At 42.9% G+C, this 26,296-nt stretch overlaps 1 long non-coding RNA gene across 1 annotated transcript; it reads left to right on the top strand.

The window, feature by feature from the left end:
• The first annotated feature begins 14,970 nt into the window (after nt 1-14,970).
• Nucleotides 14,971-24,948, top strand: LOC133235965 (uncharacterized). The gene is made up of 3 exons (XR_009732697.1): nt 14,971-15,116; nt 21,811-22,029; nt 24,399-24,948. It is a non-coding gene; the product is annotated as an uncharacterized LOC133235965 (long non-coding RNA).
• Nucleotides 24,949-26,296: the final 1,348 nt, after the last annotated feature.

The raw sequence follows: 26,296 nt of genomic DNA, 5'->3' as shown, positions 1-26,296 counted from the left end.
TACTTCGAGTTCTACCTTGAGCAATGATACAATAGATACTTGAAAAGATAAAACTCTTACAAAAGGGAACTCATTTGTTCCAGAGAGATGAACTGCAGTCGTATAAACAATTGAAAGTGCTTTTCAAATTTTTGATGAATTTTTTAAAAGTGTGTTTCTGTGTTCAAGTGCCTCCTTCATGATGATTTATATCCTGGCTGTTATAAAAAGTTTTGCTTAGGCACTAAACTCGGGTCTGAACACATTGCCAAAGTTTTTTTATACTCACCCAAGCAAAGCAATTCAGTAGTCAGCTGCTGAAATTGATTCCGTCATTCATAAGTCTCCACAATAAATTCACACAAGGGATATGAAAAAGGGGCCATAAAAATTGAAGTTAATTTGAAAAGCCCCTTTGAGTCCTTAAAAGAGTAAACACATCAGTTTCTCGGGGAAGAAGAACAAAATATGTTACCTGTATTCCACTGGCTAAATTTGATTGAAAAGGAACTTAAAATATTTAAATAAAGAGACCGAAGACAAATTTTCCATATGAATTCACTGAATCTGAATGTTTTTCCAATAGGAAATCTCATACTTTAGAAAGAGATTTCCTAAAATATTATCAAGGTATTGGCAAAATATGCAAATTCCTGTTGAAACAGGATACCATTATTTGCTTTAAATGACTTTCTCAATTCATGATGATAAAAAGTGCGTATTAGCACTTTTAGCATGCATATTAAATTCAAATTCTAAAACTTCATCTTTTATTCCAATGTTTAACTTCCAAAAGAAGGTACTGCAGTCCCACAGTTGTTCTTCGTGCAAATGCATGTATTTTAGAATGTTCCTTAAATATTTTCTTAAATATTTTAAGCATTTTTAAAAACATCTACTGCCCATTTCATAAACTCTTGCAGTCAACGGAGAGACTGTAACTGTGTGTGTATGTGTGTGTGTTTATTTAAAAATAGTTAACCAACATACAGAAAAATAGGTTTGAAAAAGAAAAATAAAAAATAAGTAAATTGTTTACTAAAAAATAAGTAAATTGTTTTAACCTTCCTCCATTCTCTCTCGACTTTAATTCCTAAGACTGGTGATTTCCATAAAGATGTACCCTTCATTGTTTGGACTGCTGTGAGTTAGTCATGTCATGTTGAAGCATAAAGAATGATAGAAAATAAAGAGCAAGTAAATTAATTCTCATGTTTATCATCTCCTAGAATTTGGCTTAATCCCATAAGAAATCTGAAGAAAAAAAGAAAGAAAAAAAGGGGGACTAACTTATATAGAAAACCTCAGAGAAAGCCAGAGAAAGAGACCTAAATTTGTAGACATAATTTTACACCTTACTTCAGCAATAAATCTTCGAAATACTTTTGCACATGTTAAACCTGAGTTCGAGGCCATAATTAAAACAAAGTAGGCTCCTTAAAGCTCCTTGGTGGCTCAGAGGTAGAGAATCTGCCTGCCAATGCAGAAGACACGAGAGACGCTGGTTGGATCCCTGGGTCAGGAAGATCCCCTGAAGTAGGAAATGCAAACTTGCTCCAGTATTCTGGCCTAGAAGAATTCCATGGACAGAGGAACTACAGTCCATGGGATGGCAAAGAGTCAGACCCAACTGAGGACACACACACAGGCTCCTTAAAACATTAGGCTATATGTGATTCTTCTTTGCTTGTCCTACAGTGCTTTACCAGGGCCTGCTATAGTATTCGCTGCACTGAATTAAAGTTTTAGTCGCTCAGTTGTGTCCAATTCTGTGCAAAACTACAGAGTATAGTCAGGCTCTTCTGTCCATGGGATTCTCCAGGCAAGAATACTGGAGTGGGTTGCCGTGCCCTTCTCCAGGGGATCCTTCCAACCCTGGCCTCCTGCATTGCAAGCAGATTCTTTACCATCTGAGCTGCCAGGGACGCCCATTAACAGAGGATCTGTCTTCCCAATGCTCTCAGTTACTCCTTTGCTGCTTCATCTACACTGAGTCACAGTTGAACTTGAGACCAGCATATCTAACTGCCTTCTGGTCCTCTCTGCCACTGAAGTGCAGTAGAGTTGAAACAGCATTTAAGGTTTCTGCAAACTTGTCCTTCTTTCTGGATTTCCTATTGCCTTGGTCAATTTGGGCTGCCGTACGACACTACCATTGACTGGATGGCTTAAACAACAAACGTCTATTTCTCCCTGGTCTGGAGGCTGGGAAGTCCAAGATCAGGGAGCCAGCCAGTTCTGTTCCTAAAAGTCGCTACTATTGCAGGATGAGCATAGCAATCCTCATGCTTCCTTCAAATCCCCACAGTCACACAGGATGCTTGGCTTCCTCCTTGGAGCTGCACCATAAGATAGAAACAGAACCCAGGGCTAAGCAAGGTCCTCTTCCTGCCCCTGTGACCTGGATGGAAGGATCTTTCAACTTGGCATTTCCATCAGTCCTTTCTCTCCTTTACTTCTGGCTGCCTTTAAGCATGGTCTATGCTTCAGCTGCGGGCTTCCCTGGTGGTTCAGATGGTAAAGAATCCGCCTGCAATGCAGGAGACCTGGGTTGGATCCCTGGGTTGGGGAGATCTCCTGGAGAAGGGGATGGCTACCCACTCTAATATTCTTGCCTGGAGAATTCCATGGACAGAGGAGCCTGATGGACTACAGTCCATGGAGTCGCAAAGTGTATCAGACATGACTGAGCAATTAATACTTTTGCATGCTTCAGCTGCACCAAAGTTCTCATCTCGTGGATACTAGCCAGTAGAGCAGGCTTCTCTCTCTCGTCTTGACAGAGTATGATTGATTTCCTGAGAGTTAACAAAAGAGCAGGCTCAAGAAGGACATACATGCAACATGGAGAGTGGGAGTGGGAGGGGGGACCTGCCCTGCCAGCCAAGCCAACTAAGTCCACTTGTGCATCCGTGGGTAGGGCTGAACTAGCTGCATCCAAAATGGTGAGCTTTTTTGTGCTTTCCTTTCGCTGCAAGTGGTGTTACCCCGGCCTGGATCCCATCATCCACACTCCCAGTCTAGGCTGTTGCTGACCTCCTCACCATCCTGTAATACCCAACCGTCACCTCTTCTGCAAGAATTATAAGATGCCTCTCCCCTTCATCCCCCAAAGAGCCAACATGCCCCATGCTATAGTATAATTATTTTCACATGTCTGTGTTTCCTGTAGCTTCCTGACCCCTCTAGGGATTCCAGACCACAAAGTACTAGAAGAACATTCCTGTAACTCTCCGTGCCAGCAAATCTAGCAAATTCCTTACAACTCAACAGTGCAGTTGAGAGATTTTCATTATCTTTGAAAGCCTTTGGCTGACTTAAATGTGGAAAATAGATAAGCTGTGTGCTCTCGAGAGTGAGGGAGTGTGTGGTCAGCCTTGGGCAGAGAGAATCAGAAGGAAGGGCTGAAGAGAGGAGAAGCTGAACAGATCTTGGATCTCCAAGAAACAAGAGACATTTCTGACCCAAGTTGGGATAAATAAACAAAGACACCTCAGTGCCAGATGTGAAAACATGGGGCGATGACCACATACAGGTGTGGGATGTGATGGGTCTGGGGTGTAAGCAGGAAGATGGTGCAATGGGGTTTCTAAGTGTGTCATAGGCTATTCTGTTTTCCAGGACGTGGGGTACATCAGCCACAAGAAATGCAGTGAGTCCTCATGAGTCAGTTCTGAAAGAACACACTTGCTGCCCGAATAAGAATCCCTTTTCCAGATGGAAGCTTCATTAACTCTACTATGATCCAGGGCCCTAGAAGCAGAATTGGATAACTAGTAACCTGCCATATGTCTTATACGGAGAAGGCAGTGGCAAACCACTCCAGTACTCTTGCCTGGAAAATCCCATAGACGGAGGAGCCTGGTGGGCTGCAGTCCATGGGGTCGAGAAGAGTCAGACACAACTGAGCGACTTCACTTTCACTTTTCACTTTCATGCACTGGAGAAGGAAATGACAACTCACTCCAGTATTCTTGCCTGTAGAATCCCAGGGATGGGGGAGCCTGGTGGGCTGCCATCTATGGGGTCGCACAGAGTCGGACATGACTGAAGCGACTTAGTGCAGCAGCAGAGGCAGCATATGTCTTACAACACTCCTCCCATTTTCCAGTGAAGGAGACAGAATAAGACCCAGAGGTGAATGGTGGAGTCAGATCTAGAACTTGTTTTTTTCCATCTCTAATCCAGGACCACTAACTTCAGTATGGATGCATTCTGTCCCAGTATACTCTCAGGGGGGTTCTTTCAGTTCATATTCTCATCTACGAATTGCTCCCATGTTGTTTCCTAAAAAGATGGAGTCCAAATCCTAAGCAAGTAATCATTAAATGCAGGACTGATCTGGTTGCCTTTTATTTATTTTATGGTTGGTGGTTTAGTCGCTAAGTTGTATCTTAGCGACTCTTAACTCTTGAGACCCTATGGACTGTGGCCTGCCAGGCTCCTCGGTCCAGGGAATTCTCCAGGCAAGAATACTGGAGTGGGTAGCCATTCCCTTCTCCAGAGATCTTTCAATTGTTGTATTCTGGCTGCCCTTTAAAAAGGAGAACAGAGGTAAAGTACTTTTATAGCAAGAATCAAAGCTCTTTGACAAAGGAGCAAAGGCAATTCTCTGAGGCAGGGATAGTCTTTTCCATGAGTGATGCTGGGACAACTGGATGTCCACGTGCCAAAAAAAAATGAACTTAGTTTCAGAGCTTACACCTTTCACAAAGAATAACTCATAATGGGTCATAGACCTAAATGTAACATGGAAAACTAGAAAGCTTCCAGAAGGAAACATAGGAAGAAACCTATGTGACTTTTGGTTTGGTGATGAATTTTTAGATCCAGCACAGAAAGCATGAAACTTGAACCCTAGGTTGTTGTCGTTCAATCGCTAAGTCATATCGAACTCTTTGTGACCCCATGGACTGTAGCTGCCAGGCTCCTCTGTTCATGGAATTCTCCAGGGAGAAATACTGGAGTGGGTTGCCATTTCCTTCTCCAGGGGATCTTCCCAACCCAGGGATGAAACCTGGCTCTCCTACACTTTACCACTGAGCCACCGGGGAAGCCCATGCCTGTGTTATCCTCCAACATTTTATCCCCTGCATCCACTCAACATATGCAGCGTGGTGTGGGAGGGGTCACGGACTCTGTGGTCAAGGCAAAAGAGGTGGATGCTACTCAGAGTTCTGCAACTAATTAGCTGTGTCCCCTCAGACAAGTAACTTTTCCATGTTCCAATAGCCTCATCTGTAAAATGATAATTACCTATTATTGCATAGAGGTTTCTTGAAAGATACAAAGAAAGTAACATGTGAAAATTTTATAAGACAATGGTTATAATTTTGGTATATATAAAAAAATCATCTGAGGGACTTTCCCTGGTGGTCCATTGGTGAAGAATCCACTTTCCAATGCTGAGGATGTGGGTTCCATCCCTGGACAGGGAACTAAGATTCCCACATGCTGGCAGGGCAACTAAGCCTGCATGCCACACACTATACCTGAGAGAAGCCTGAGTGCAAGTGTGAAGATTCCACAAGCCACCACTAAGACCTGACAGAGCCAAAAAAAAAATACATCTGGAAAGAGTTTTCAATTTTAGATTCCTGAGTTCCACCCCTCCGTGCCTCCCCTCCACCGAGACTGACTCATCAGGTATAGTGTCGGAACCAGGAATCTGCATGGCAGTGTTCCCCCAAGAATCTAAGGCAAGTCTCCCAGGAACCCCATTTCAAGAAACAGAACTGTAAGCCATAAAATGCCACATAGGTTTAGGCTGTTGTTGCTATGCCACACGTGGTAGGTTTCTCCTTCTTTTTATAGCACTTTCCAATTTTTCCTTCCATGGTGGCTTAGATGATAAAGAATCTTCCTGCAATGCGGGAGACCCGGGTTTGATCCCTGGGTCGGGAAGATCCCCTGGGGAAGGGAATGGCAACCCACTCCAGTATTCTTGTCTAGAGAATTCCATGGACAGAGGAGCCTGGTGGGCTACAGTCCACAGGGTCCAAAAGAGTCAGACATGACTGAGCAACTAACACTCTCACTTTCCAGATAAAGTAAAAAGCAGAGATTAATACAATATCAATACACTTTGTTTTACCCATCCCACTGAATCTTAAATTTTCTAAGGAAAGATACAAAAGAAAGAGATCAATTTCTACCCTCTTATACATCATTTCAAAATTTAGGTTCTCTCACCACGTGTATATATTGACCTAAAAAATGTTTGGAGAAGGTGCGCCTGCACAGGCAACAATGAGCTGTATTTCTTTAATGGTAAAGAGATTCTTCTGGATAAACAGATTTAGGAAAAAATGTTTCATTTCTCCCGGTACATTATATATCATTCTAAGAGACTAACTTTAACATGATGTAAAAAAAATACTGTCTAACTGGTCCTGCTCCAATCTGTTGTGTTAGACTTCGAAATGTCCTAATTCATGGCTAGCAAATGTTAAAATACCATATGCATGTAAAATTGGGATACGATATAATTGTACCTTCATTTCACATAATAGATTTCTTCTTGCTAAAATTATATGATTTTTATGAATTATAAAAAGCAGTGGAGACAATGGCTTCCATTCTTCTAAAGCTGTGAATAAGAACTTTTAAAAAAGGAAGCATTAGGAAGTCTGTGGAATTAAGTTGTGAACTCTGCCACTTACTGTGTGGCACTGGGCAAGGTACTTAACCTCTCTGAGCCATATTAAAACTTTTTTTTTTATAAAGGGATTACAAAAGTTATCAATAAGAGTCTTTATGACTCTTTATGAGGATCATGTGTGCAAAACCCCTAACTTAGTGCCAGCCACATGAACTATTCAATACAAGCTAGTTCCTTTCTTCTAATCATTCCCACCTCTATTCATATAAGACCGAAGAATGTGCTTGCCCTCCTCCCACATGAAAATAGGATTAACAAGCATGGAGGAGCAAGGGATGTGTGTGCAGCTGGGTCCTCAGGATGCAGGGCAAGGATTTCAACAACGCATCAACCTTTCTGGGAGATCGAGATTTCAAACCTTCTAAACGCACAAACTATTTTCTGTGCCATTTCTTTTTCTCCAGAATAACCCGGAGGTACCTACATACAAAAGATATAAATGACCTAAATGTTGATGGACAAAAAAGGATTTGAGGAAAGGTGGGAGTCTGAAGAGCAAGAAAGAACTGCCGTGGTGAGAAAGCAGAGAAAAATAGATGAAGGCTTTCAGGAAATTAAAACGGTGGCCTAATAGCTGTTGATCTTGCTGTTAACATGGTCAGGCAGAAGGCTTGTTTGCTTTGTGATCTATTTTCTGATATTAGTAGATAGCTAAGGGCTACTGGACTGAGGCAGATGCTAAGGATGGGCCAGAGTGAGCAACTCCCTACCTAAACTCCCAGATTCAGGGCTGAATAATCTGGCACCCAAAAATACTCTCCTGGTAGTGACACAATTTTGAAAACCAAACACATACCACTGGAGTGGTACACAAGAGTCCAGGTGGTATTTAAGAGAGAAACGAAGATTAAAAACACCATTAAAAATTGTGTATCTCTTATGGCTTAGAAAAGTGTACCTTTTACAATGCATGTCTAACATAATTTCTGGTAGCTATGCTTTATCATAAACTAAAGCCGAGATTCATTCAATAAGGTAAAGAAATCAAGGTCAGTTGCCATACTTCACTGAATCATAAAAGAATTTTGAAATAAATTCAAATGTCCTTACTTTACCGAGAAGAAAACTGAGACTCTAAAATGTAAAAATGAGCCTTTTGTAAGATGACTTAATGGAGGGGCAGAGCTGCCAGCAAAATTCAGGACTTCCAACCTGCAGTCTCCTTAACTTTATTAAGTTCAATGGCTTTATGGTTATTTATCTTATCAGGTTCTTATTTGTTGCATGTATATTTCTTTTTTCTTGTGGATCATTTTCCCCTCATAAAAATTGTGTAAATACAGCCATTTCTCTTTTCTTTTTCTTTCTTGCTTTTTTTCTTCACTTATAATTTGAGGATTGACTGGGGTTATTCCTGAGAGAGCTATGTTCAGGAGAACAAATTTTTTTTTTTTAAATTCTGGTGACGACTGCTCTGGAAAAGAGAAATGTATCGTTTTGCCTAGAATTATTTTGAGATGAAAGATCTTAGGATTACTCTGGATTCTATTATTCTACAAGTGGATTCCATGGGTACATGCTAAGTTGCTTCAGTTGTGTCCAACTCTTTGTTACCCTATGGGTCATAGCCCACCAGGCTCCTCTGTCCGTGGGATTCTCCAGGCAAGAATATTGGAGTGGATTGCTGTGCCCTCCTCCAGGGGATCTTCCCAACCCAGGGATAGAACCTGAGTCTCTTGCACTGACAGGCAGGTTCTTCACCAGTAGCGTCACCTGGGTAGCCCACAAATAGACTACCAGGACACTTAAAGAAAGCTCCAGACGTCCTTCATGGTCCTATGGAATAATAGAGACCCTGTTAATTTGTTTATCAATTTTCAGCTTTAATTTCATGACATGTGAAACACTAGTAAAAAATAATCTCCTTAATCTCCTGCCTCAATATTTTGGGGAATACAGAGAAATACACTATCACTGTAGACCAGTTAGCTCTTGCCAAGTCTGGTTTTTAATACGATACATATGAAGAGAATCCTCTATTTGCCAACATCTATAAAGGGACTGATTTCCTCAGCTCCGTGGTAATTGTTTAATATTAAATCAGTCCAAAATTTCAGGGCATGTTTCTCAGAAACCCTTTGTCTAACATCAGTTGTGGACCTAGACAATATAGCAGCTGTTAATTCTAGGTTACAGAAACAAAAATAAAATAAAAAGATAATCTGCAGATTCCTAGGTTGGGAAGTTCCCCTGGAGAAGGGATAGGCTAACCACTCCAGTATTCTTGGGCTTCCGTGGGGGCTCGGATGGTAAAGAATCTGCCTGCAATGTGGGAGACTTGGGTTCAATCCCTGGGTTGGGAAGATCCCCTGAAGGAGGGCATGGCGACACATTCCAGTATTCTTGCCTGGAGAATCCCCACGAACAGAGGAGCCTGGTGGACTACAGTTCATACGGTTGGAAAGAGCAACTAAGTGCACAAGGGAAATTCTTCAGTGGAATCGAACTTGTTGAAGAAGTAAAAAAAAAAATTAACTTCAGTTCTTTTTAAAAATCAAAAATATGCTCAAAATCAATGGAGTTCAACTTTTAAAAGGCAACATCTTCTAGATTCTTTAAGTATTTGAGGTTTTCCAGGTAACTCAACATGATTTTAAAACGCTTTTTATACAAAAGGAACTAGAGTGAAAATAATTACTTAAAACCAGGTCAGATATTTTTAAAAGATCATTATGAGCTTTGCAATATCATTTCAGGGTTGACTTTAAAAATACAATTCCTTGCTGTTCACGGTTTTTCCCTGCCAAATGACACAAAAGAACTTTTCTGGGAGGCTGTATTAGGAATCAACACCTGATTATTAGTCTTTTTAGGAAACAGGATCACAGAGATGAACCCTGGGATGAAATCCTAAACTCTGCAAGACTGGGTTGAGGACTCTGCTTTGCTTTCTGCCCGAGTGCTTCACGCCTCTTCCCCTCCAGCAGTGTTTTTCCTCCTTCACCCTACCTGCCCCCAGCCTCCCTGAAACCCCAATCTCCCAGGAGCTGGGGCATGTTCTTCCCATCACAAGCTTTCTTCTGCAAGCACTGGAAAATCTCAAAGAGAGTAAGAGAATCCTTTGCTCCCACATCCTGTGATTCTCAGTCTCTGTGCAATTTACCAGGTCGGGAGAGACTGCACCCTCTTTGTGGGGAGGGTCCTGCTTATTTCAGAATATCAGCCAACTCTCTTACAAGGCTGCCAAAGCATTCAGGCAGTCTCTCCACACCACCCTGCATGGCCATTGCTCCTGTGTCTCAGCCGTGATTTTGCTGACATCGGCATCACAGGTTTTCAATCCCTAAATCACGTGGCATGAGGCTGCCATGGTGGGCAAGAGGCCATTTGCCCTCCATATCACCAAAGCTCATTAGATCCCATGAATCAAATATCTGCTTTGACAGATATTAAACACGCAGTTCTAGAAGCACACAGTTCTGGCTCAGCTAACCCTTGCAGGATGTGAGTTTTGATAAACCTGCAGATTTTCCTATTGACATTCCTCAGGTTACAGGCTTTCCTGGTCCGACAGGCAGTGTCAGCTATCTGCTGCCCTCTTTTGAGTCTTAGGGCACACTGCAATCACAAACAGAGCCCATTTCCTGCAGGAGCCTCTTCTGCCTGTGTGGGTCGGGGTGGGTGGATGGGCAGGTTGAAGCTTCTAGCTTAGTTTTCTGATGACCAGCAAGGGCTATTCCAGTGGTGTTATAATGGTACTTTAACCACTCTGCCGGTTTTCTTCTGTGGTGACAGCAAAAACCATTTTCTACAACAAAGCAGCAGATGAATTATAAGACAGGCTATTGTTCCGTTTTGTTTTCTTTTCTTATCTTAACCCAATTTGTCACCTGGACCAGTGCCCCTCAGGGCTGATCTATTTATTCCCCTAAAGTGCTCACATATGTTTCTGGCTCTAAGGATATTGAAAGGAAGGTGTGTGCCTGAATACATTCCCAATGCCCGTCCATTGAACACATGTGCCCTTCTAGGACAATAATCAGGTTCAAATCCTCACAGAGGAGACAGTAGTAGTAAGTAGTGTTAGTAGCTCAGTTTTGTCTGACTCTTTGTGACCCCATGGACTGTAGCGCATCAGGCTCCTCTGTCCATGGGATTCTCCAGGCAAGAATACTGGAGTGGGTTTCCATTCCCTTCTCCCTTGCCGACCTGGAGATCGAACCTGGGTCTTCTGCATTGCAGGTGGATTCTTTACCATCTGAGCTACAGGGAAGCCTCAGAGGGGACAGAGTCACAAACAGAACAGAAGGTCTTGCAGGAAGTTAGACCTGCTGGGCTGGGTACAACTCATTAAATACCACCTTCGCCCCATCCCCCTCCTGCCTGTCTACCAGCTCCTCTTGGCTGTGGTTGCATCATTCCCACAGACCATCTGTATAATGGTTTCTTCCCCCAATCCTCCCTGTTAGCCTCTCACCACTCTGTCCCCATGTCTGCTGGTCATCTCTCCTGTCTCCTTGTACCAAACTAAAACAGGAAGCAATAGGTAAGAAGATGCTGACTGAAAGTAAAACAGAAGAAACAATTGTCATCTTTCCCTCAATGTCACGGGAGTTCTTTGGAGAATGAGAAGATGGCAACAACGTAGTGCTCAGAAAAACCATGAGAAACCATGGCTAAGGATACCGGTCTATCAGAAAGTTGATTTCTGTCTACTCTTTTATGGTAATCTCTCTGTGTGTCTCTCTCATGCTTCTTTGAGCTCCACCCGACCCCCATGGCAGTCTCTTATTGAGAACGGCTGCCCTCAGACCACGGAGATGGAAAAGTAATCCCACTGTAGCTCCAGGTGGGGAAAAGAATGGATGGTACTGTCTTCCCCCAGCTGAAAGAAATCCTGAATTTGTCTGATGGCCCAATCAGGCCCCGAGAAGATTAAAGTGCAGCGAACATTCAGAAGCCCTCACGAGCCATCGTGCAAATGTCTCTCTGCACCAGGGCTGGCTTCCTGGGTGTGTAGCCTGTGGGGTTGTTTACAGTCCTGCCCTTGGAAGAGCCCACGCTTAGTTGAATGCTTTGCTGTCATTGTCTTGAAATTTTTCAGACTTTTTGAGCATGGGGCCTGCATTTTATCTTGGCACTGGGCCCTACAAATTGCCTATCTGTTCCTCTGCAGCCTAGTTCTGAAGTATCCTATTGTGCCTGAAATGGTGGGTTGAGAAACATTTACCTACTTGGCAGGGGTTGGGGGGTGGGTGGCGGAATGATGTGAGCTTTACCTTCTACCTGCATTGGTTCTCTTAGTCCAAACCCCTGCCTGTGAGCCCAAATGCTACGTGCCTGACTCTTCTATTCCCAGGGCCGGCAGGCTTGGTCAGCTGTGGAAAGAGAAAGTTTCCATGGAGAACTGTGTGATGTGCCTGGAAGGAATCATTGTAGCACGAAGAAAGATACTGAGAAATTCTGCACCAGGGAGATAGTTCAGTAAAAAGAGAGGTTCACAAACAACTCCCAGGGGTCATCCTGTTGTGTCTAGAAGAAAGAGACAAGAAAAACCTTTTCTTCCAGATTCTTCCTTTTCAACTGAAGCCACGAGGCCCCTGGCACACACTCAGCCGATGTTTTTTATGTCTCCTGCTGTTTACTCTGAATCCTTCTCGAGCTGTTGCAGAGAGGCACTACATCAACACAATTTATTTCATTACGATGCCATGTCATATCGTATATCTCCTGTTCACAGTAGGTTGACAAGGCATTGCATTTGTGTACGAGTATATATGGATACATATTACCACAATCACGGGGGAATAGTATTATTGAGTGCCCACTACCTTATTAGATGCTACAGACAGATTTGTGAGGGCACATATAACAATTTAATAACGGGGGGAAAAAAGATACTCTTTCTATTTAATTCGGCTTGCAGAAAAACAAAACCAAACCAAAAAAAGACTACTTGATATTTCCTCTCTGTGCCTGCTGGATGGTGGCAAGAAAGACCTCTAAAGCACATAGAGCTCTTATCTTTGTTCATTCCCCAAAGAATAATAGATCAGTCAGAGCTCTGATGCTGTTTTAATAATGTACAATTTACAATTCATTGGTTACCAAGCACTCACGGTATAATTAATTTTACAGACCTGTTCAGCAAATCCACATGGTTTTGTACAATATGGGGAGGGGGGGAGGGGGAGAAGTATTACCAGGAGGAGGTGGAGGCTGGGGGGAGAGTGAAGGAAAAAAGCCATCTTTCCTCCTCTTTCAAAGTAACTGAGTCCTGCACCAGCTGCACAGATTGGCAGGCAACTGTAGGCTGTAGGAGAGATTGAGTTTGATGCACAAGAATCTCCCCACCAAAAAGTTTTGGACCAGCAAAAACGACAATGCTCGTAGGTACTATATTCAGTCTCCTGGGAAATGCTCACTAAGGAAGCATGGGGACTAACCACAGAGCAACATCAAGCCATCACTCTTAGAAGGAAGCTGCCTACTTCCTAACTACACTCTTGCATGAATAAAATCTAAAGCTGCTTGTGATCACCCCCTCCCTTTCAAAAATGTGTAGCAAAAACAAGAGTACCAACTGAGGGTGGAGGGGCTTGGGGAGGAGGGACAAAGATTCCCTGACTGTTTTCATGACCCTCCAGAGAGCCATCATTTACTTGAAGGGGCCTCTGGAAATTCACAGAGAATTCTTAAAGCCAAAGAAAATTCACAGGAAACCTGTCTAAGTGTATTTCTGAGCAATGACCTGCTTTGTTTTTAAATCTTTGCTCTGAACTTTTTGGATTTCCCCAAAATATACATAATGTTTTAGCTTAAAATCAGTCTGTCCGAAAAGGAAAATCTGCTCAATTATGTATCACTGTCCTTAAAAACAAGAACATTAAAATTTTTTAAAAAGTGCAGAGGTGCTCAACATACTTCTGTTTATTTCTAAAGTCTGTTTCCCTCTTTTTTGTGGATTTTAAGGCACCCAGAATAGGACATGAATACATGCAAGGCAGAAATTCTGCACCAGCACCAAGTGATAATCACTTAGGTGCTCATGTCCTGCGCAGTAAGGAGGCCAAGAACAGCACAGATGGAGACTCATACCCCAGCTTTGTCCCTTGCTAGGTGCTTGCATGCTAAGTCGCTTAAGTTGTATCCGACTCTTTGCAACCCCATGGACTATAGCCTGCCAAGCTCTTCTGTCCATGGACTTCTCCAGGCAAGAATATTGGAGTCGGTTGCTGTGCCCTTCTTTTGAGTATCTTCCTGACCCAGGGATCGAACCCGCGCCTCCTGTGGCTCTTGCATCGCAGTCAGGTTCTGTGCTGCTGAGCAACCAGGGAAGCTCCTAAAGTATTTTGTTGGAAAGGCCATTTAACCTCTTGAGGGCTTAGTTTTCCCATCAATAAAAATAAAGTTGAAACACTGACTTGTTCACAGACTTGTTGAAGGGCTAAGGGAGATCATTTGTATATATCCGTCAGCATAATGCCTTATTTTTGGTGGGTGTCAATAGTAAATGGTCATTGTGATTCTGTTGATGTTGTTGAGTCATGGTTAGTCATTTTGCTATGCTTAATGACTCTTCTTTTCGCTCTTTTTTTTTGCAGCCTGGATAATAACCAGAGGAGACATCGACCAACATTGACTCCATCTGAGCTGGGATGCTGACACAGTGCCCATGCTTTCTAGCCTCCCACCAGGTAAAACGGGGGTGAAAGTCTATGATTATTTCAAATAACCACGCCTAAAGTAATCCTGTTCAGAGTAGCCTGAACTTCCCTTCATTGGAATTTCAAATGGGTTGCTTAACAAAGGTGGGATATCGTCTCCATTCGCATATTAAAGTGCTTTCCAGAGCTGAGACACCACACAAAACAAGTTCAGCAAGGGAATGAGGAAGTAGGCGGCATAAGGCAGGGGTCGGTCAAAGACTTTATGCTGCCCACCCTCTGGAGTCGGTCTCCAACAAGGCTCCTTCTGCCTGGTGCTGCTGGAGCCAATAGGAGACCGAGTTGGTTTAGAAGCAAAGTGTCATTCTTTAATGAAAGAATGGAGCGGTATGAGCTCATGATCGAGAGAAGGAGTGAGCTGATGTAATAGCATTAGAAACAAAGTGCACAATAAATGCAATACGTTTGAATCAACCTGAAACCCCACCCCCTACCCAGAGTTCGTAGAAAAGTTGTCTCTCACAAAACCAGTCCCTGATACCAAAAACATCAGGGACCACTGATCTAGAGCGCCCCACCGGTCAAGGGCCGAGCTGCGGCGCCGCAGTCTCTGCACGCGGCCCCGCAGTCTCTGCACGCGGCCCCGCAGTCTCTGCACGCGGCCCCGCAGTCTCTGCACGCGGCCCGCCGCCCTCACCTGGGACTTTGGTCTCCGGGCAGCGAGTCTGCGCACTGCGCACTGAGGGGAGGTGTGCGCAGCAGCCATTTTACACCAGGAACGCTGGTCTGAGGCGCCCGCTGCCGGGCCTCTGCACTCGGCTCCCTGTCAGCAAGTGAAACCGGAAGGACAAAGGAAAAGAGAAAAGCAGGTTAGACTTTATTATCCGGATTCTGTTTTTATTCCCTGAGGGGATTGTTCAAGGGCTTTGCTTGTGACAATCAGGCCAACTATAAAGGGACCGCTTCACCTCTGATGGACATCCAGGTTAAGGCGGGGCGAGGCGGGGGCACAGTGGTGAAGAAACCGATGCAGGAGATGCAGGAGTCGAGGGTTTGATCCCTGTGTCTGGAAGATCCCCTGGAGGAGGGCATGGCAACCCACTCCAGTATTCTTGCCTGGGGTATCCGGTGGACAGAGACGCCTGACGGGCTAGGGTCCATGGGGTCCCAATGAGTCAGACACCACTGCGCTGCTAAACAACAAGGAGAGTTTATGGCAAGAATGGAAGTCCCCCGAGAGCATAAGGGAATGGAGAACACCATTGCTTGTGTTCAGTTCAGTCGCTCAGTCGTGTCCGACTCTTTGCAACCCCATGAACCGCTCGCAGCATGCCAGGCCTCCCTGCCCATCACCAACTCCCGGAGTCCACTCACATCCATGTCCATCGAGTCGGTGTTGGACATAGTGTTTAATATTTCCTGGATGCTCTCCTAAATCCTTTGCATGTGCTAGTTCATTTAATTTCTCATAATTACGGTTACAATCCCCATTTTACAAATAAGAAACATGAGGCACAGACAGGGTAAGTCCAAGGGCACAGATTCTTTTTTCCTGTCAACCTGAGTGACAGCTCTGCAGCTACTAAGACCATCAAGATAGGTGTTCTACTCGGGACTGGGGCTGAAATGAGCAATGGCTTAAAATATTGTTGTGAGATTACAACTTATAGCCACTTCTAGTTGGAAGCTTGGAGGAAGCTGGTGGAACATTCCCAAGCCAGGAGGATTTGGGGGGTGTGGGGGAGGGGGCAGGGAGGGGAAGGGTCTGAAGTAGAGAACACCTGTCCTGTCCACTGGTGACTCCTTAAGGGTGTTGACAAGGGGCGGTTCCCACGTGCCTGTTAGCTAGTAGCTCTTTTTTCCACTGAAGACTACAAACTGTGTTATGCCCTTCTGTTTTAGTTAGGTACTTGTGGGTAGGGCAACAGAGACCCATTCAGAATAAGAGGAAAGGGGACAGTGCTGTTGGGAGGATGCCCACAGATTGGAACTGGACCATGAACTGCAAAACTCTTTAGAAATCCATGAGGCTCCAGCCATCAGCTCCTCTTCCTTTCAAAGGCAGTATCTTCTCTTTCTGTCCACGTGTCTCGTCATTTCTCCGCATCTCACTGCCAGATCTCTCGCTATCTCTTTCCTATTATTGGCTGCCTTTGCTTCATGAAGGTTTCCAGTCCCCTTAAACACGGCCCACCGTGGCCTCTCCTGCCCCAACTCTATGCCAAGTAGTCCCCCTTCCCACCATTTGAACATATGTGTTACAGTGTCTTTGTTTGTATTTCCAAGAGGGAAAATCTGGGTTTGAAATTTTTTCTGAACAGAGGTATAGGCACTGTCCAACCTGAGAGTTTTCTGCTCTTCAGTGGGACACCCACACCTGTCCCAGTTAGCTGTGAGACAGTGGGGGTCCCACGGCACAGAACATGGGCCTGAGGGCTACTGCTTCTGCGTGTGTGCTGGGTGTGTGCTAAGTCGCTTCAGTTGGGTCTGATTCTTTGCGACCCCATGGACTCGTGGCCTGTCAGGCTCCTCTGTCCATGGAATTCTCAAGGCAAAAATACTGGAGTGGGTAGCCATTCCCTTCTCTAGGGGATCTTCCCAACCCAGGGATCGAACCCATGTCTCTTATGTCTCCTTCATTGGCAAGAAGGTGCTTTACCACTCAGGCCACCTGAACAAGGCAACTTATATTATTCAAAGAGACTCCGTCCAAGGCCAGTGTTGCCAGCCAGCCTGGTGCCCCTCTAGACCCACGTCTGGATCTGGCAGTAGGACCGTGCTCTCAGAGGAGGCTCACTGGGACTGGAAGGAGGCTCCGATTCAGCAGAAAGCTGCCCAGCAACTTCCTCTGGAATTTTAGCGTACATTTCCAGTTTTTTCTTGTTTGGCCTGCTCTTCACCTCCTGCTGGCTCTCCACCTGGAATCATCCTCAACATACACATACACTTGCACTCACATTGGTGTGCTCATCAGTCATGTTCAATTCTTTGGGACCCTATTGCCTGCAGCCCAGTAGGCTCCTCTGTCCATGAGATTTCCCAGTCAAGAATATTTAGAGTGGGTTGCCATTTCCGACTCCAGAGGATCTTCCCGACCCTGGGATCGAACCTGCCTGTCTTGCATCTTCTGCATTGGCAGGTAGGTCCTTTGCCACTGTGCCACCAGGGCAGCCCCTCACTTCGGGGTAAGCCTCTCCTATTGTCTATCAGATCTGCTCACACTCTTCTTCTTAGGGGACTTTGGTACATGGTCTGGGTTTCCCCGCGCATCTGACCTCAACCCAAACTGTTGTTAGCTTAGCTTCTTTCTCGTCAGGGCTTCCCAGGTGGCTCAGATGAGAAAGAATCTGCCTGCAATAAGGGAGACCTGGGTTTGACCCCTGGGTCAGGAAGATCCCTTGGAGAGGGGAATGGCAACCCACTCCAGTATTCTTGGCCTGGAGAATTCCATGGACAGAAGAGCCTGGCAGGCTACAGTCCATGGGGTTGCAAACAGTCGGACACAACTGAGCAGCTAACACTTTCACTTTTCACTCTCTTGTCAGGGCCAGTGCCTCGAAGGAATTTCCGTTTTCTGAACCACACTGTCTATGACAGATGGACAAATACGTTTTGCTGTAAGGGCACATTGGGTCATGAATGATGCGGAGCCGATGTCTATCAACTGTCTAGAGTCAGTTTGCTCAACAGCGTATGCTAGTATGAGTTCAGCCAATTCTGTCACTAGTCACTCCTAGTTGCTGCTTGTCACTCACACACATCAAATTCTTAGGGTTTGTTTTGGTTTGTGGCAAAAATGAAGAAGTGAAGTGAAGTCTCTCACTCGTGTCCGACTCTGTGTGACCCTATGGACTGTAGCCTACCAGGCTCCTCCATCCATGGAATTTTCCAGGCAAGAGTACTGGAGTGGGTTGCCATTTCCTGCACAAATAAAAAAACAATGAAACAAAAATATCTCCCACCAAGCTAACCTTCACGTGCGTTCAATGAAAGCTTCTTAATACTTTCATTCCCATCTGACTCTAAATTGTTGTGTGTGGTTTTTTTTTTTTTTGGTGTGTGTCCAGCCTCATCCTAGCTTTGATCATCTAGATGTCCTGATAGTCATTTATTCCATGGCAACTCCTTCATCAACCCATCTGGCCCAGCAGGATATAGTTTATGTTATTCTTTTTTTTTTTTTTTAATTGCCTTCAATACTGTACAGTCACATCTGATTTTTTTCCCAAGGCAACTGTCAGGGGCATCCTAAGTGTTCCCCAAACATATGACCTTGATTGGGACCTCCTGGTGGTCCAGTGGTTAAGATTCCATACTTTCAGTGTAGAGAGTATGGGTTCAGTCCCTGGTCTGGGAACTAAGATCTCACATGATGTGGGGCATGGCTAAAAAATAAAAAGGACCCTGATTTACATTGGGTAGCAGATAAATTTGAATCTCTATGGGATCTTTTCCCCCAGAAACCAAATATCTCGTATAGCTTTTTATATGGGCATGGAAGGACTCTGGTGTGATTTCTAAAGTGCTAGGATGACCCATTGCTCGTCAAAAGACCCTTTTGAATATTTTCTGACTCAGTGATTATTTAAAAACTATGGATGCCAGACCCCCACCAAGACCAGGTAAGTCAGAACCTCTGGAGTTGGAGTCCAAGCATAAGCACTTTTTTTCCTTTTAATTCCCTAGTGGTTCTCATGTGCAGTCTTAGTTTAGAATACCTTTCTTAGTTCAATAGTTTATAAACTTGGCTGTACCTTGGAGTCACTAGGGAACCTTAAACAATACTGATGCCTGGGTTTCATCCTTGGAGATTTTGATTTAATTATTTAGGGTTTTAGCCTGAGTTTTTAAAAACTCCCCAGGTGACTACAATATGCAACCAAAATTGAAAATCAGAACCTTAATGGATGCTTAAAATTTCAATATTAGGCTATTCATTTATCACTTAAGTTCCTGATTGACACCAAAAAAAGACTTGTCATTGGGTGAAAGATGATGCTTTTTTAAATTACTTATATCTTAGTGTGAATGTGGTCCAGATTGAATACAAAGTAGTTTAGTCGCTAAGTGGTGTCCAATTCTTGTGACCCCATGGACTGTAGCCCACCACGCTCTTCCATACATGGATTTTCCAGGCATGGATTTTCCACTCCAAGAGTGAGTTGCCATTTCCTTCTCCAGGGGATTTTTCCAACTCAGGGATTGAACCCGGGTCTCCTGCACTGCAGGCAGATTCTTTACTGACTGAGCTATGACAGCTCTTGAATACAAGACTCCTGGCTAAATTTGAGTTTCAGATAAGCAGATAATTTTTAGAATAAGTATATTCCATGTAATATATGGGTATATTCATGCTAAAAAAAAATTATTCACGGCTTATCTGAAATTCAAATTTACCAGGGCATCCAATATTTTTATTTGCTAAAAGTGGTCAGTCCTATCCAGAAAGCTTTCCAAGGGCAGGTTGTAAGAATGGGGCATGGAAAAAGCACAGCGAGAAACATGGAGACCCTGAGGGGAGGGCACAAGGAATAGTGCAGAAAGACCACAAAGCAAAGAAGGACAATGCAAAGCCCAAAATCACTTGCCTTATCCAACTCACTCAAGTACCATTCTGCCACATCTTTGTAAAAATCAACATAATCTTCCCTACCTCACCATCTTAGGTGGCAGAGTGTACATTATCCCTCAAGACTTGACTTCGACCAGGCACAGCAGCAGACGTCTTGCGTCTAGAATCCCTCTCCTGCTCATGGAAGACCAAGATACTGGGCTGGCCAAAAGGTTCTTTTGGGTTTTTCATAGCATTCTACGGAAAAACCCAAACAAACTTTATGGCCAATGCAATAGACATGTAATACATCGCTAATATATTCACTGATGTTCTAAATTTTTTAATTTAGAATTGACTATATTTAGAACTATACATTTATGAAAATTCTAAATATAGAATTTAATTAAGAATGTAATTAAATCTCAGTATAAAATTTAATTATATTCAAAGCTTTCCAAATGTCTGGCTTTGACTTATGATAATTGTAACCTGCTTTCAGAAAGTTAAAAAGAAAAAAAATGCCTTCAGAATGAGAGAAAGAAGGTAGATATGTAAATAAATATGATAAAGGCTTCCTAAACTATATTCCCAGTAAACCTATTATAAGGTCATGTATTCTGTGTACTCTAATCCCAGCCTCCACATAAATTCACTCGTTATTTTTTTTTCAAGGACAGTTTTTATTTTGCTTTTCTTTTGAACCCCTTCCCTTTACATTTGTAGGTACCTAGGGGGTTTTCCTCTCACTGGCTTCCAAGTTATCCAAACAGAGTATCCTTACATAGGGTAACATGAAATGTTGGTGCACCTAGCGGGGAGAACTGGATCTACATCCAGAAATCCTTAGATTCCTGAGATTCAACATATTTTACCCTACTATGTTACCAGGCTTTAGACAGACAAGCTTATTTATCTATGAACATTTTTTCATTTCCTCGGTTACATCTGACCGAGCATGAAGTCAATATCCCAGAAGAAAATGGAAGACATTCCTTTGTCTCAAGCAAAGTCCACAGGATACCTGGGTATATAATGAGTTCTTAGTACATCAGCAGTCCACAACCTTTTTGGCACCAGGGACCAGGTTCGTGGAAGACAATTTTTCCATGAACAGCAGGGTGAGGGAGATGGTTTTGGGATGATTCAAGTGCGTTACACTTACTGTGCACTTTATTTCTATTATTATTGCATCAGCTCCACCTCAGATCATCAGACATTAGATCCTGGAGGTTGGGGAGCCCTTAGTACATCCTTCTACTCCCTCGAATCCCCTCTTCTTCCTACCCCCAATGACCCCTTCCCACCGTTTATGTTCCTTGCTTTCTCTTACCGTCATCTCATTGTCTTATCTGACAGCTTCATGGAATGACACTTTTCAGGTATCTTTGAGGTCAGTTAACCCTCCTTGATTGGCCGCCTGAGACACAAATGGCCTTGTGACCTTTTCATAACCTTCTCTTAAAAGAGAAATGGTTATTGCCTTTCAGAGATTATCCAAATAAGGATGTCAGGAAAATGCCCTATGCTTTCCTGCAAAACTAAAAAGTTTTGTGGTAGAGCAATGCAAATTATGTTTCCCTGATGGCTCAGTCGATAAAGAATCCACCTGAAATGTGGGAGACCTGGGTTCAAACCCTGAGTTGGGAAGATACCCTGGAGGAGGGCATGGCAACCCACTTCAGTATTCTTGCTTGGAGAATCCCCGTGGACAGAGGAGCCTGGCAGGCTGCAGTCCATGGGGTTGCAAAGAGTTGGATACAACTGAGTGACTAAGCACATCACACAGCAATGCAAATTAAGTGTTTAAAACAAGGGACATTTCTTCTTTTCTTTTGCAGTGGGCATACCAAACCTCCCACTAACATGGCCCCTTCCTAAAGGTATTGCTGAGTAGACAGGAGTTGTTGGTTTGCAATGGGAACACCAGGTATTATAACATTGCTGTCCAGCTTACTGATACATCCCAAGTCAACTTCTTATAGGATCTCTTCCCATCTCTCCTTCATCAGATTTAACTCAGAGGTCCTGAGCTAGAAGCTAAGCTAACCACCAAGAAGGGTGCCTCTGGTCAAGTAAGGAACTACCAACCATTCTAAGACCTGTTGGGCGAGCTTATCAGGTTCCCAATTTCTCCAGAAATGCCTGGCGGTTTCAAGGATCGAGATAAGCACAGCTGTAATCTACCATGATCCAGAGCTTATTCACAGATCACAGCTGTGTAATTTCAGGTAACATGCTTCCCTTGTTTGGATTTGTTTAACATTGTTAAATATATAGTCAGACCATCTGCACAGTATTTTTTTTAAATTGGAAATTACAACCATAACTTCCTTTTTATATATCAATAAACTAAACAGCAAAATTTCAAAGGGATCCTTCTGCACCAAGCACGGAAGCAGAATGCCTGTCCCACGCCACACCACTGCCTAATTGCACACTAATTGGACAAACGTGATTAAATATTTCAAGATCTTTACTAATTGCCTCTATTTTAGCTTTAAAATTTGCTTGCCACCAACAAATTTAATGACACTGGTGTCTAGTCATCAGCAAAAAGCCCAAGAGTTGCTCTTTAAAATGTACCTAGTCAGAGTATTTACTGATTGTGCATTGTTTCCAATGTAGCTTAATTAGAAATCCAATCAGTTCGCTAAGTCTAATTATACTTGATTTGTAGATTCAGACTATGATACATAATGAAGCCAAGCAGCTAACAGTAAACGTGCCTGAAATGTAACAATAAGAGAAATATATTTTTTTTAATGTATGTCTTGTCACTTTAGAAAATCAAGTAATACACACCATCTCTCATGACAGGGATTGGGGAGGTTTGAGCTTCTCAGTGTTTCCTTGAACTGGATTCCAGTTCTATTGGGGAAAACCTGCTTTGAAAGATGACGATCAGAAAATATTTCTATGTCTCCATACTAAAGATTAAAAAGAAAATAGAGAAAATTGCTTCCGTCAGTTGACTCTGTGAGGAACTTTTGGGGAATTATTTCACAGAAGTTGCCTTGATGATATGGTTAAAATGGACACATTCACGTAATTCTTAATTTTTAAAAAATTTGCCTTCTAGAAACTTGCTTTAACTATCTCAGAAAATGCCTTATCCAGTACCTAAAAACTACAGTGTTGATATAAGCATATATTCAAATATGTGAAGGTATAATTTTGTATATACACACAATTTTACCAGGAGGAAATACTTCTAAATGTATTATTGCATATCTGCAATAATTTGCAACCAATTGTTGGTCTGTGAAAACAGGTTATGTGAAGTAGAGAAAAGAAGCTTTAAAAAAAATTAATGTAGGTTAAGATGCCAGTTACCACTGCCTCAATCATCCAAGCAACTTGAGGCAGTGGTAGTTGGAGGGTTTTGAATACTTAGCTCTCTACCTTCCAGAATCCACTCATTTCTGTTGGTACATAGGATGCAGACATGTCACAGTTACAGATGGTGCTGAGATCTAGCCATCTCACCTTACAACCATCACCCACAAAAGACGGCAGTGCTTTGGAACGGTAAGGACAGCAGTGATGATGCTGGTTCAGACACGCCTCAGGAGTCATGGTCATTTCACTTTCAGTTTGAACACAGTGGGAGAAATCAATAAGGTGAACCAGAATGAAGGGAAATGGATAGGAAAGAAATGTGATTTTTTCAGCTTTGGGGATAATATTATAAACATAATGAAGAATGATTCGAAACATCCTGAAACTCTAAATTAATTACTGCTGACTGTTCAATAATAGACTATTACTTTAGCACAGTTTTTTTTCCTTTAATGTAAAGCTTATCTTTTATAACATGCATGCATGCTAAGTCACTTCAGTCATGTCCGACTCTCAGCGACCCCATGGACTATGGCCTGCCAGGCTCCTCTGTCCATGGGGATTCTCCAGGCAAGAGTACTGGAGTGGGTTGCCATGCCCCCTCCAGGGGATCTTCCCTACTCAGGGATTGAACCCATGGCTCTTATGTAACCCACGTTGGGAGGTGGGTTCTTTACCACTGGTGCCACCTAGGAATCCCATATCTTTTTATAAGAATGTAGCCTAAAAGAAACATTGACATATGCTTGGATGAAAGGCTCCACAGAACTGCAGTGTGTAAGCAGTTTTAATTTTTGCGGTAAAAATTGATCATTTATATTTATTCTGGTATTGCTTTTAAAAAGCTGTGCAATAAAATTGCTCCATGTAAGTGTGTGTACATGAATGCTTGTGAATGTGTATGATTTTAAAGACTGACAAGTACCTAACTTTTTTCTTTCTCCCTTTTTCAAAAGCATCTTGTAGCATGTACTGAACCTGGAGGGTTTTCCTTTGCTTGCACTTCTTTGCCTTTGGACGCAATTCCCAATCAACATGGCCTCTAGCCAAGACCCTTAGTTTTTCTGTTTTGTTATAGTTCTTATCTTCCCTGTACTCTGGTGTTAGCCTTTATTGATAATTTCTCAAACTTTAAGTATAATGCCAATTAAGGAGTTGTTTTTCTCCAATCAGAATTCATCACACTGACCTTTGGGTTAATAGAGACAATCCTCATTGGATGTGACCCCAAAGGTTCTTCTTTACCTTCCTTTCCTAGGAAGATTGCTCTTCTAATATTGCCACTGAGATATTCAAACAATGAGGTGTGGAAGCTGGGAGGAGACGGAGATGCTCTTATTGCTGAAGGCTGAGGCAGGTTATTTCCCTATCTTCTTTAAATGATTGCGGTGGGAGAAAGTGGAGCTGTAAACACATGACCTGAACCTGACTCCAGAATGGCTAATTGAAAGCATAAGTTGACAGCCATCTCACTTGTTTAAAATAACATGGTTTCTGTTATGTATTTGACATTGACTGAGACAGAATAATGTTTTTTACATGTGGCAAAAAATAAATACAGGGCAGTATAGATCTTCACAAATGTCTAGAAAATCAGGAAGGAGAAGAATCGTCCAGTGCAGTCCAGTTACTTTTTAAATGCTGGCGAATTTTTAAAGGAGAATTTTGTTCCTTTTTTTCCTCTCAGCTTAGCTTTATTTTTTCCTCTTCTTATTAATAAGGCCTGGCCCCTCGTTAACATGCAGGCAGAGCCTAATGAGCCTTGCAGACTCCTGTAATTTCTTCACTGTTGAAAATGCCTGACACTAATCTATGCCATTTATACTAATAAGAGGTGGATCAGCTGATATTTGGTGCAATGAAAATATGCTAAATATACTTTATTGAATTGCACGTAGTTAGTTCTTCCCAGTTCGCTGTATTACAGCAACAGATGCACAATCATTACCTCTGCGCTCTTTGTGGAGCCCAACCTTTGCTTTGAATAAATGAGAAAAGTAAGACATTTCATATGTTCACTTTCTTTTTTAAAAATGCTGATAATACTGACTTTCAAACTCCTACCTCGAGAAAAATCATCTTTTCTGTGATTTTCAAAGCACAGATACAGTGCTTCCCATTGAAATGGCAATGACATGAAGATCTGACCTAAAATATAACATTTTATATTAAGTGGACTGTGTGTGTGTGTGTGTGTGTGTTAAATCGCTTCAGTCGTGTCCGACTTTTTGCAACCCTACAGACTGTAGCCCGCCAGGCTCCTCCGTCCATGGGGTTTTCCAGGTAAGAATACTAGAGTGGGTTGCCATTTCTTTCTCCAAAGTGGGCTTTAAGGAAGGCTAAATTTGAATGGACTTTGTGTAGAGTTTATTAATCACATCCATAAGCTCTTTTCCCAAAGAGCTCATGGTGATTAACAATTTTCTCATGAATACTGAAGAAATTTTTACCAATTTTAATATATGTTGAACATTGTGTTATTATTCCATTAGGCAAAAGCAAACTTTTTCTGTTTTTGCATTACCAGTCTAATTTTTTTTTTGATGACTCTGTTATATCTATGTTTCTTTTCTTACTTGCCAAGAGACACAGGACCGAGGAGCCTGACTGCGGGTGTTAGTAAACGTTTCCAACACTTGTGTCAATACCTGTTTTTGGCTCAGGCTTCACAAACCTGAGAGTGCTTTTAAAAACCTTGTTTAAAATCTACATATTTATTCAAAACAGTCAGCTATGACTGCATCCTCTGAGATGTGCTGTAAACAAGGTGGAGACTTTACGGACCTGAGCTGAACATTTATACCTGTGGACCCCCCTCCACCACCACCCCCCCCGCCCCACCTCAGTGCATGATCACCTAAGGACCTCCGGTGAGTGAGTGCAGCAGGAGAAGCTCAGTCTTTAGAGGAAGGCTGATCACAGTATTGAAGTTTCTCAGTAGCTTTGACCAGAGGTTTACAAACAGAATAGCAAAATGGTTAGGAGGGCAGAGATGAAGTGAAAATGTTTAATATCATTCGGAACCTCAGTTCCCCCAGCCCACTTGGTTATTTTTCTCCTAGCAGGACACACACTTGACAATACGTCCAAACCATTAGTGATGCAAAGAGAGGAAAGCAATATGTAGTGCTGCCTAAACACATTTCACACGCATGT

This window comes from Bos javanicus, chromosome 23 (assembly GCF_032452875.1).
Source record: "Bos javanicus breed banteng chromosome 23, ARS-OSU_banteng_1.0, whole genome shotgun sequence".
Classification (NCBI taxonomy): domain Eukaryota; kingdom Metazoa; phylum Chordata; class Mammalia; order Artiodactyla; family Bovidae; genus Bos; species Bos javanicus.
This window is presented reverse-complemented; position numbering and strand designations above follow the sequence as displayed.